Here is an 11,114-nt window from a genome sequence, read left to right as displayed (position 1 = left end):
TACAGACAACTAACACAATTACATTTTATCGATGGCAATTTGAATGCACAGAGATACCGTGAAAAGATCCTGAGGTCCATTGTTGTGCCATTCATTCGCCACCATCACCTCATGTTTCAGCATGATGATGCACGGCCCATGTCGCAAGGATCTGTACATAATTCCTAGAAGCTGAAAATGTCCCAGTTCTTCCATGGCCTGCGTACTCACCTGACATATCACCCATTGAGCATGTTTGGGATGCTCTGGATTGACATGTACGACATCGTGTTCCAGTTCCTGCCAATATCCAGAAACTTTACACAGCCATTGAAGAGGAGTGGAACAACATTCCACAATCAACCGCCTGATCAACTCTGTGAAGTAGTTGTGTCGTGCTGCATAAGGCAAATGGTGGTCACACCAGATACTTCACACCCCTACTTTTTTTTCCCTAGTCATGTGAAATCCATAGATTTGGGCCTAATGCATTTTTCAATTGACTGATTTCTTTATATGAACTGTAATTATGTAAAATCTTTGAAATTGTTGAGTTTATATTTTTGTTCTGTAGAGATTATAGTATGTTGACCATATAAATTAATTAATTAATATAATTAATTAATATAAATATATTTTGAACACTTAGTAACACTATTTAAACAAATTGTATTTGACTTGTTTATTGACATAGCTATATTAAATGGCAAACATTTTCTCAGGAACAATATTTGCTTATGGACAAACTGCATCTGGGAAGACATTCGCTATGATTGGGAGTTCTCTTACCCCAGGAGAGGATGTCTTCCAGACTATAAAAAACATGAGTAGTTAGAAAATAAACAGCCATATGCATGTGTAAGATGTGTTGTAATTTTTTACTTCAGTGTCCAAAAAAGGAGTTCCTTCTGAGGGTGTCATACTTGGAGATCTACAATGAAACGGTGACAGATTTGCTCTGACAGTTGGAAAAGGAAGCCTCTAGAAATCCGAGAGGGGAACAATGTAAGTTTGATGGAAACATTGTAAAACAATAGAACTGTTGAACTACAATAACCAAGATATGACGGGTGTTTTTAAATGGTGAAATGTCTATGTAGCTGACCTTACTGAGGAACTGGTGACATCTACTGAGCAAGCCCTTGTGTGGGTTAGAAAAGGAGAACGTAAAATGCTCTTAGTCCTTATTTAAACCATCATGTTAGATTAAATACAATACATGAATTGACTTTAACATACTGACACTATTCAATGTTAAATGTATGCCCTAGAGAATCGCCATTATTGAAAGTCAAAAATGAACCAGCGACGCATTTGTTCCCATACAATTTTCCGCATGGTAAGACACTTTATTATACATCACAATAGACCATGCATATCTGGTTAGCTGTGTGCTGGAGATAATGCTGGTGTTTTTTCTCAGATCTTGGAGAGTCGTGACAGGGGTGACCCTGCATCTGGTGAAAATTCAGACAGCGCCATTATTGTGTTCCATTTGGTAAGCTGCCACAGGGAAGTGTGTTTGGTGAACTCAGATGTGTCCTCCATTTTGTATTTTCTTACCAGTCTCATGTTCATGTAGAATTTGGTTAACCTGGCTGGGGCTGAGAGAGCAAGTCAAACAGGCGCTGAAGGTAAGTGGTTTGATATTTGTGCTAATGTAACAATAGTGTGAAATATCTGAACAACCTTCCTTTGGTGGTTGAGTTCAGTTGCATTTTGGGATTTTTGACATCTGATATTGTAGGTACACGTTTCAAAGTAGGATGTAATATAAATCGCAGCCTGTTCACCCTCGCTCAAGTGACCAAGAAACTGTCTGATGAAACCCAGAAGTAGGTGTTTGGTTACTTACCTTTTTCCACAGCATTTGTGTAACTTATGCAATTTGTTTAATGTTCATTAATGTGATTTTATCCATATATTCAGGGGTTTTACTAACTACAGGGACAGTAAACTCACCCGTATCCTCCAAAATTCCTTGGGTGGAAATTGTAAAAACTGTCATCCGCACAATCACCCCAGTTACGGTGGAAGAAACGCTTAGCACTCTTCAAGTGGGTGAAATATTTGTCCATCTTAAATCCTTATTTTAAATGATTAATATCAGACAAATGTAACATTTATTTTTAAATCAAGTATCTGCCCAGCTCTACAATGTAGTTTTCTAGTGCAGCAAAGAACATGAAGAATGTCAGAGGTTTCTGATGACGGAGCCCTTCTTAGAAGATACAGAAATGAAATTGTGGACCTCAAGCACAGACTTCATGAGGCAAATCTAGCTGTACTGGCTATTGGGGTTCTTTAGAAATGTTGCCGGCTTTCCTTTCAAAGAATTTACCCTTTTTACAACTGCAATTTCAACCTTTATTTTTGTGCACTGTCTTAGGTCTCCTCAGTCACTCAAACAACTGCGACAGAAGGAGACTCTGTCCCAGATTTTGCAAGAGAAGGATCAGCTCCAAAGAGAACAAGAAGACAGGATTAAGAATTTTACCAAACTTCTAGTCACCTCCTCAGACTTTGTTTCCATCAAAAAGGTTAACTTTTTGTCCCTTACAGATATGTATTGGATGCTTAATTCCTTAACAGTTGTACTTTTAGGTTATTTTTACTTTGTTTTACCATGTCTTTATATTTGTAAAGATGCCAAAATGGAGGGTTACGTGCGGTGGAAAACTGCCATCACCAGCCTTCCACCATGCTGGAGAGTCTGACCTAAGCTTTGCTGAGCCTTTTCTCAAAAAGAGAAATGCTGATATGTCTGTCTTGACAGAGCATAATGAGGGTAATAACCATAGGAAAAATAAACTAAATGTCAGTGGTAGCTTTTATTCTGCAATACGGTATGCTATATTTTGCCATACTGGCGCATAAATCATGTTGATTAGCTTTTTTTCTGTTTGTGTATTCACAGATGGCGATGAGTTAGATTCTTCTACCTTTGACATGGAGATGAACCAGAGCAGTGTGACTGCGTAGTTTATCAGAAAGGTGAACATGGACTATTGCCATCTTATCGTAACGCTGCATTACCTTCTTGTTGTCCTTCATTCTCATGTTCCTGCGTTCTCTTCTGTTCTAGTGAATTTTTATTTATTTAACCAGAAGGGCTCATTCAGATTTAAAATCCTGGCCAACATAGGCAGCACCAAGTCATTACAAATATTACAGACAAACAACATGAAAAACTACAAGTAATCTAGTAAAAAAAATATAGAATTCACAAGAGTATAACAAAATCAAAAACAGCTAATTAAAATCATTGTCAGGTCAGGGAATCAGTCTCAAGATCATTCATCAGTGATTTAAAAATACCAATCGGGACAAGTTCTTCCAAGACAATGGCGCAAAGTACATAAAAGCCCTTTTACCAAATTCAGTACGGACGTTTGGAACAGTTAGCAGGATAAAGTCCAGCGAACGAAGAGTACCCACCACATTTCTGAACAATAAAAATGACCAAATAAGAAGGTAGTAAACCCAAAATGGCTTTGTAAATAAAAGTATATCAGTGACTGAGCCTATGAGTGACTAGAGAAGGCCAGCCAACCCTGTTATACAAAGTGCAGTGGTGCGTAAGGGTTTTGCAGTTTAAAATAAATCTCAAAGTGCCATGGTAAAGGGTGTCAATTGATCTCAAACACTGAGCGGAAGCATTCATATATAAAATATCCCCATAGTCTAGTAAAGGCATACATGTAGCTGATACTAGCCTCCTCCTGGCTTCAAAAGAAAAACAGGCCTTATTCCTAAAATAAAATCTCAATTTCAGCTTCAATTTTTTTGTAAGTTGTTGAATATGCAATTTAAAAGAGAGGCCGTCATCAATTAAAATCCCAATATATTTATGAGGTAACAACCTCAATCTCCTTGCCATTTTATCTCCAAACGAGTTGAACAAATTGTCTGAGAAGGTGTCCCGTCTGGAGATCCAGCTGTAAAATGAGGCTCGGCAGAAGCAGGAGGCCATGGAGAAAGTGGAGACTTTCGAGAGGAGGGTTGCCGAACTGGAGATGCAGTTAGAGAAGTTGCAAATGCCCACTGATGCACAGCTGGAAAACGAAGTTCAGCAGAACCAGGAGGCCATGGAGAAAGGGGTGGTTTTTGAGAGCAGGGTTGCTGAACTAGAGAAGCGGATAGAAGAAAAGTCACAAATGCCTGCTGATGCGCAGGAGGCCATGGTGAAGGTGGTGACTTTTGAGAGGAGGGTTGCTGAACTGCAGAAGATGCTAGATTTCCACTGACTCACAGGAGCAGGTTGGCTATCACCAATGCCTTCTCACTGGTTTATCGTGCAGAATGTCAGAAATCATTTAATCTAAATGCAAAAATGGTCCAACTGTCATTCTTTACAGATGAAAAGGGGATTTGAGGAGACAATTCAACTCTGAGACGTTGGTGTCTGAGAAGGTATCTAGCTATAATTTGTTTTTCGGTTATTTTTGTATTGAATTCTCAACTCACCATGTGGTCTGTCAACAGGAAATGGCTGCTGCTGAGTGTGATTATCTCAAGCAGGAGCTCAACATTCTAATGGGATGGACTAAAAACTTGAAGAAAAGGCTGCACTTCTTCAGGAGATGGAGGAGAAGAAAGAGATGGATGAGTTCAATTTTCTGGAAGAGGAGAGCAAAAGAGAACGAGGTAATACAGACTGCTGCAAAGATTGCGTAGATTTGTCAAAAGTTATAAAACCAATCTATTTCAATGTAGTAGTTAAGCAAATTGGAATGTACTATGTATGGCATAAGACAATTGCAATTCCATGAATGTCATAGGGACTTACTATAAGTCATTAAGATGGTTTGTGCTTGTAACCTTTTGTATAACTACAGAAAGAACTACTGAATGAAATGTCCTTAAAGAAGGCTGTGGAGGCATCTAGATGCAAATCTCAAGAGCTTGAGGTGAGACTACAAAATGTTTAGGCAGGAGCAAGAAGCGAGGCTAACGAGATGTATTGTATGTCAATGAGTGCTGGGCTGCATGGCTTTTGATTGATTTGCCAATTACGGTCCATCCCTAGGCTAATCTGGTGGCAATGTCAGAGGAGCTGAAAAAGAAAGATGACTGGGCAGAGGAACTACAAAGATCGGTACATTCATTTAAAATCATTTTAGCTCATTGATTTGTGCCAAACGTGTTCACCACACTGGTGTAACATAGCCATCATACTTTTCTCTTTCAGAGTGACATTGACTTGGTCCAACAAATGAAGCAGCTGCGACGCACTCTGGACGATGCTGAGGGACTGAGCTGTGACACTAAGAAGGAGTGGGCCCACCTGCGCAGTGAAAATATCTCACTCAAAGAGAGGGATGTGTCTTCAACCTCAGTGTCAGTTTGCAGCCTGTATTTAAATGCAAACTGCGCTCAATGGATTGACCATTATCGTGTTGCATTAGCTTTAACTCTATGCCTTGGCCTAGCTTTCATGTCACACTAACTGCTGGCTATGAGAGGATGGAAGCTGAGGGGAATGGCCTTAGCTATCAGTTGGAGACAGAAAAATCACGCTTCAAAAAGATGCAGGTTGACCTTCAGAGGGAGTTACAGGGAGCCTTTGAGGAGAACACCAAGCTTACTACTCTCCTGGATGGAAAAGCTCCGAAAAGTATGTAGTTAGTGTTGGTTGTCTTTTGTATAAAATTTCCTCTCTTCCCCAACCTCTTGTTTATTTGCTATCATGCGGTCTCTTTTTGCTTAGATCTCATAGACAGCATTGAACTTGAGAAAAAAAGTTACTGACCTGAAGAAAGAGCTGGAGAAGTCTCATGAAGATGAGAAAACCCTACAAGCTAAGATCAAGGATTTGAGTCCACTGCAGGATCTTCCAGATAAAGTGGACAGTTTGATGAAGCAGGTAACCCCATTGTTGTAATGTAAAGCAATAGAGACTTGTCTTTTAAGAGAAGTTACTTTTAATGAATCCCCTCTTCTCTGGCTGTTCAGGTATATGTCCTCAATGAGGAGTTGTGTGCAGTCCAAATAGCGAGGGAGAGCCTGGGTGTCTGCTAAGGAGGAAGCTCAGCAACTCAGAACATTTCCAGAGCTCCCAGGAGCAGCAAGTCAAACTGCTAGATGACCTGAGTGAAGCAAAGTTGAGGGAAAACGACCTAACCCATCAGTAAATCGACATCACTGAACAACTGGAGACTCTCCGTAAGGACTTGGTGTGCTCGTCTGTGGAGAACAGTCAGCTTCTTACTACTGTGGAAGAGTCCAGCCTGAAAGTAAGTTGGTTCTTGTCAAATCACATGACCTTCAATTGTTTTTTTGTTGTTGAATTTTTTGTAAGGCTGTCCACCAACAATGTATTTTTGATTTAGCTGAAGGAGAATGAAGAGCGTCGAGCATCAATTGAAAATACACTGCTCAAAAAAATAAAGGGAACACTTAAACAACACAATGTAACTCCAAGTCAATCACACTTCTGTGAAATCAAACTGTCCACTTAGGAAGCAACACTGATTGACAATAAATTTCACATGCTGTTGTGCAAATGGGATAGACAACAGGTGGAAATTATAGGCAATTAGCAAGACACCCCCAATAAAGGAGTGGTTCTGCAGGTGGTGACCACAGACCACTTCTCAGTTCCTATGCTTCCTGGCTGATGTGCAAGGAGGAGCAGGAGGAGCACTGCCAGAGCCCTGTAAAATGACCTCCAGCAGGCCACAAATGTGCATGTGTCTGCTCAAACGGTCAGAAACAGACTCCATGAGGGTGGTATGAGGGCCCGACGTCCACAGGTGGGGGTTGTGCTTACAGCCCAACACTGTGCAGGACATTTGGCATTTGCCAGAGAACACCAAGATTGGCAAATTCGCCACTGGCGCCCTGTGCTCTTCACAGATGAAAGCAGGTTCACACTGAGCACATGTGACAGACGTGACAGAGTCTGGAGACGCCGTGGAGAACGTTCTGCCTGCAACATCCTCCAGCATGACCGGTTTGGCGGTGGGTCAGTCATGGTGTGGGGTGGCATTTCTTTGGGGGGCCGCACAGCCCTCCATGTGCTTGCCAGAGGTAGCCTGACTGCCATTAGGTACCGAGATGAGATCCTCAGACCCCTTGTGAGACCATATGCTGGTGCGGTTGGCCCTGGGTTCCCCTAATGCAAGACAATGCTAGACCTGTAGTGTGGTTTTCCACTTTAATGTTGAGTGTGACTCCAAATCCAGACATCCATGGGTTGATAAATTTGATTTCCATTGATAATTTTTGTGTGATTTTGTTGTCAGCACATTCAACTATGTAAAGAAAAAAGTATTTAATAAGAATATTTCATTCATTCAGATCTAGGATGTGTTATTTTTTAGTATTCCCTTTATTTTTTTGAGCAGTGTACATTGTGTGGAATGCAAGAAGTCATGAAAGACTTGATTGAGAAGCTTGCTGACAGTGAATAATTCAAGGACCAAAATGACAATCTATCCCAAGAACACCAAGATCAGGTGCAGTGCCTCTCAAAACAACTAACTTCAGCTGTCTCTCTACAGTAGGTAATTCATTTTGTTAATTTGTCCTTCAGATAAGGCAACTGTGAGGAGCTTGAGTCTGCGATCTGAGTGAGATAATCTCCTGTCTGAGAAGACAGACAGTCCTCAGAATCATGCAGAGGAGTTGGTGCTCTCTACTGTGACCTCCCTGACTGAAGAGAGAGACCAGCTCCAGGAGATACTGGGTGGAGTCAGAGAGGAGAGGAACCAGCTGAAGAGAGACCTGGAGGAGAATGTGGAGATGGTGATTAGTAACTGTTGTATCCTTAGGAAGGTCATTTTGTTTGAGAAAAAATTGGAGCATCAAGCTGTGAACGGGGATGTAAGAGGAATATGCCATTTTCACATAATACAGGTCCAGGCAGAGCTAAAACGGCAACATCTGAACTCAGAACAGCAGACGTGGCCAACAAGATGATCAACTTCAGCAACAAGTCAGTGCCAGTGTCTTTTATACGTAAGTTACTTTCTGGGATCCTTTTTAAATGGAAGATTTCACTTGTGATATTTCCAGTTTGTTCAGGAACTAGAGGCTGCATTGGAGACCATGAACGAGGAAAGTAGTCGAACAGTGACCTACAGCAAAATATGTAGATGGTGAGGACATGTCCAAGTGTTTTTTGGTCTTCCAACAGCTGGACTTTGGTGTAGCTAACTGTCAACAAAAACATCAGTGTCAGTTTTATTCAGTGCTTGACTTGGTCTGAAACAGGTTTGGGTACTAGTTTTGGGGGCTGGTACTGTTTATATTTAAATGCAAGAGCTCCACAATACCTTTGAGCTAATATTCTATTAGAAGAACAAGAGTTCAAATAGTAGAAAATTGGTGGTGCCGGTATTCAGCTCCGGTGAGCTACTGCCCAAGTCAAGCACTGGTTATATTGTGATATTATTCTCCTCTCTAGGCTGCAGACTCGTGGGCGTCTCTGTTCCATCCAAGAAAAGCTCAGACAACAGAGACAACTGAACTCTGACCTCGATAACCAAAGTTTATAGAAGGAGTCTCTCCTAGAACAGCAAGTTAATTTCTTGGACGGTTTGATTTTTCTTCAATTGTTTAGTAATAATACAATTAGATCATATCTTTTTTCTCCTTATAGGAGAAGCAGCTGAGTGAGGAGCTTGAGTCTGTGTGAGCTGAGCGAGAGTGTCTTCTGTCTGAGAATACAGACAGCCCTCAGAATCATGCAGAGGAGTTGGAGAAGCTGCTCTCTACTGTGACCTCACTAACTGAAGAGAGAGACCAGGTCCTGGAGATACTGGGGGAAGTCAGAGAGGAGAGGAACCAGCTCAAGAGAGACTTGGAGGAGAATGTAGAAATGGTGAGTTGTACCCTTAGGAAGGCCATTTTGTTTAAGAAATAGATTGGAGCATCAAGCTGTAAATGGGGATGTAAAAGGAATCTACTTTTCCCCCTCAGAACATCAAGAAGCTCAACTTCAGCAACAAGTTAGTATCTGTCAACCCTTTTACATTCAGGTTACATTAGAACATTGTTGAAACACTGGATACATTTCTTATTTTTTGTTTTGTTCAGATACAGCAGCTAGGAGAGGAACAGGAAACCATGACAGAGGAGAGGCGTCAGTTGAAGGGTGACCTGCAGGAAAAATATGGAGATGGTGAGGCCGTGGCCAAATGTTTTCTAGTTCAACAACCCTCAGTGACTTTGAAGTGTTCACTGTGAGCACCATAATGCTTCTACTGCTACAAGTGTAACACATTATTTTTTATTCTAGGCTGAAGAAACCCAGGGACTTCCCTTGGATGGAATGGAGGAGCTCTGACAACAGAGCCAACTGAACTCTGACCTTGAGAGGCAAAGTTTACAGAAGGAGTCTATTCTAGAACTGCAGGTTAATAGCCTACTCTTCCTTACTTTTTGACACTGTAGCCTCTTCAGATCACATGCATATTGATGAAACATTTCACCGGTTTCCCCCCTGATAAAAGCTAAGCAGCTGAGAGAGGAGGTTGAATCATTGCAAGCTGAGAGAGAGCATCTCCTGTCTGAGAAGACCGATAGCCCTCAGAATCATACAAATTAGTTGGAGAAGCTGCTCTCCACTGTGACCTCACTGACTGAAGAGAGAGACCAGCTCCAGGAGATGCTGGGGGGAGTCACAGAGGAGAGAAACCAGCTCAAGAGGGACCCTGAGTAGAATGTGGAGATGGTGAGTGATTTCATCGATTTTAATTACAATATTTAGAAAATGCATGCATTGATAATTGCAATCAAAATAAGCTTTTTTAAATTCTACTAATGTACCTTTCATCATTTTGCAGATTATTTGAAAACCAGGAGGAGCTGATTCACCATCAAGAGGAAAATATTAAACATATGGATACTGCACATCTGTTACATCTAGTTGAACTGCAAAGTCAGGTAAAATGTGCTTTTACTTAACGACTGAAATTAATTGACAACAACAATGGCGCTGGAGAAGAAGGCTGACGTTTTGTGTCCCCAACCGATTGTGTTTTTTGTTCATTTATTTGTGTTTAACTTATTTTTAAAACTTATTTTGTACATAATGTTGCCGCTACTGTCTCTTATGACCGAAAATAACTTCTGGACATCAGGACTGCGATTACTCACCATGGACTGGCAGAATCCTTTTTTTCCTTTAACGAGTCTGATGAGCCCGACGCAAATTATGTACTGATACACTGCAGTGAGTAAAACAAACTTAGGGAGGAGGCTTCTGATGTTAACATGCATGAAACCAAGGCTTTTATGGTTACAGAAGTCAACAAATGAGAGCGCCTGGGTTAACCTCTACATCACCCAAGGAACAGAGAAGGAGTAGGATGAGGGTATCCGGCAAAAGGGAAGAACAGCCGAGAGCTGCCAGTGGCACGAGCGTACCAGACAAGGCCGCGGGGCCAGATGGATTACCAGAACGTGTAGTACAAGCATGCGTTAACCAACTGGCAAGTGTCTTCACTGACATTTTCAACCTGTCACTGACCGAGTCTGTAATACTAACATGTTTTAAGCAGACCACCATAGTGCCTGTGCCCAAGAACACTAAGGTAACCTGACTAAATGACTACCGACCTGTAGCACTCACGTCTGTAGCCATGAAGTGCTATGAAAGGCTGGTCATGGCTCACATCAACACCATTATCCCAGAAACCCTAGACCCACTCCAATTTGCATACCGCCCCAACAGATCCACAGATAATGCAATCTCTATTGCACTCCACACTGCCCTTTCCTACCTGGACAAAAGGAACACCTACAGTGCCTTGCGAAAGTTTTCGGCCCCCTTGAACTTTGCGACCTTTTGCCACATTTCAGGCTTCAAACATAAAGATATAAAACTGTATTTTATTGTGAAGAATCAACAACAAGTGGGACACAATCATGAAGTGGAACGACATTTATTGGATATTTTAAACTTTTTTAACAATCAAAAACTGAAAAATTGGGCGTGCAAAATTATTCAGCCCCTTTACTTTCAGTGCAGCAAACTCTCTCCAGAAGTTCAGTGAGGATCTCTGAATGATCCAATGTTGACCTAAATGACTAATGATGATAAATACAATCCACCTGTGTGTAATCAAGTCTCCGTATAAATGCACCTGCACTGTGATAGTCTCAGAGGTCCGTTAAAAGCGCAGAGA

General features: G+C 41.3%; 1 long non-coding RNA gene across 1 annotated transcript; it reads left to right on the top strand.

Moving 5' to 3' along the window:
- Positions 1–3,719: 3,719 nt before the first annotated feature.
- On the top strand, positions 3,720–10,412 carry LOC110525623. The gene is made up of 16 exons (XR_002473788.2): positions 3,720–4,392; positions 4,465–4,626; positions 4,818–4,889; positions 5,009–5,077; positions 5,171–5,596; positions 5,690–5,845; positions 5,935–6,215; positions 7,517–7,728; positions 7,840–7,941; positions 8,585–8,806; positions 8,905–8,933; positions 9,022–9,106; positions 9,224–9,340; positions 9,438–9,658; positions 9,771–9,870; positions 10,232–10,412. It is a non-coding gene; the product is annotated as an uncharacterized LOC110525623 (long non-coding RNA).
- The last annotated feature ends 702 nt before the right edge of the window (positions 10,413–11,114 follow it).

Source organism: Oncorhynchus mykiss, chromosome 6, assembly GCF_013265735.2.
Source record: "Oncorhynchus mykiss isolate Arlee chromosome 6, USDA_OmykA_1.1, whole genome shotgun sequence".
NCBI classification, from domain to species: Eukaryota; Metazoa; Chordata; class Actinopteri; order Salmoniformes; family Salmonidae; genus Oncorhynchus; species Oncorhynchus mykiss.
The sequence above is the reverse complement of the archived record's forward strand: the minus strand, read 5'-3'. Positions and strand labels throughout refer to the sequence as shown.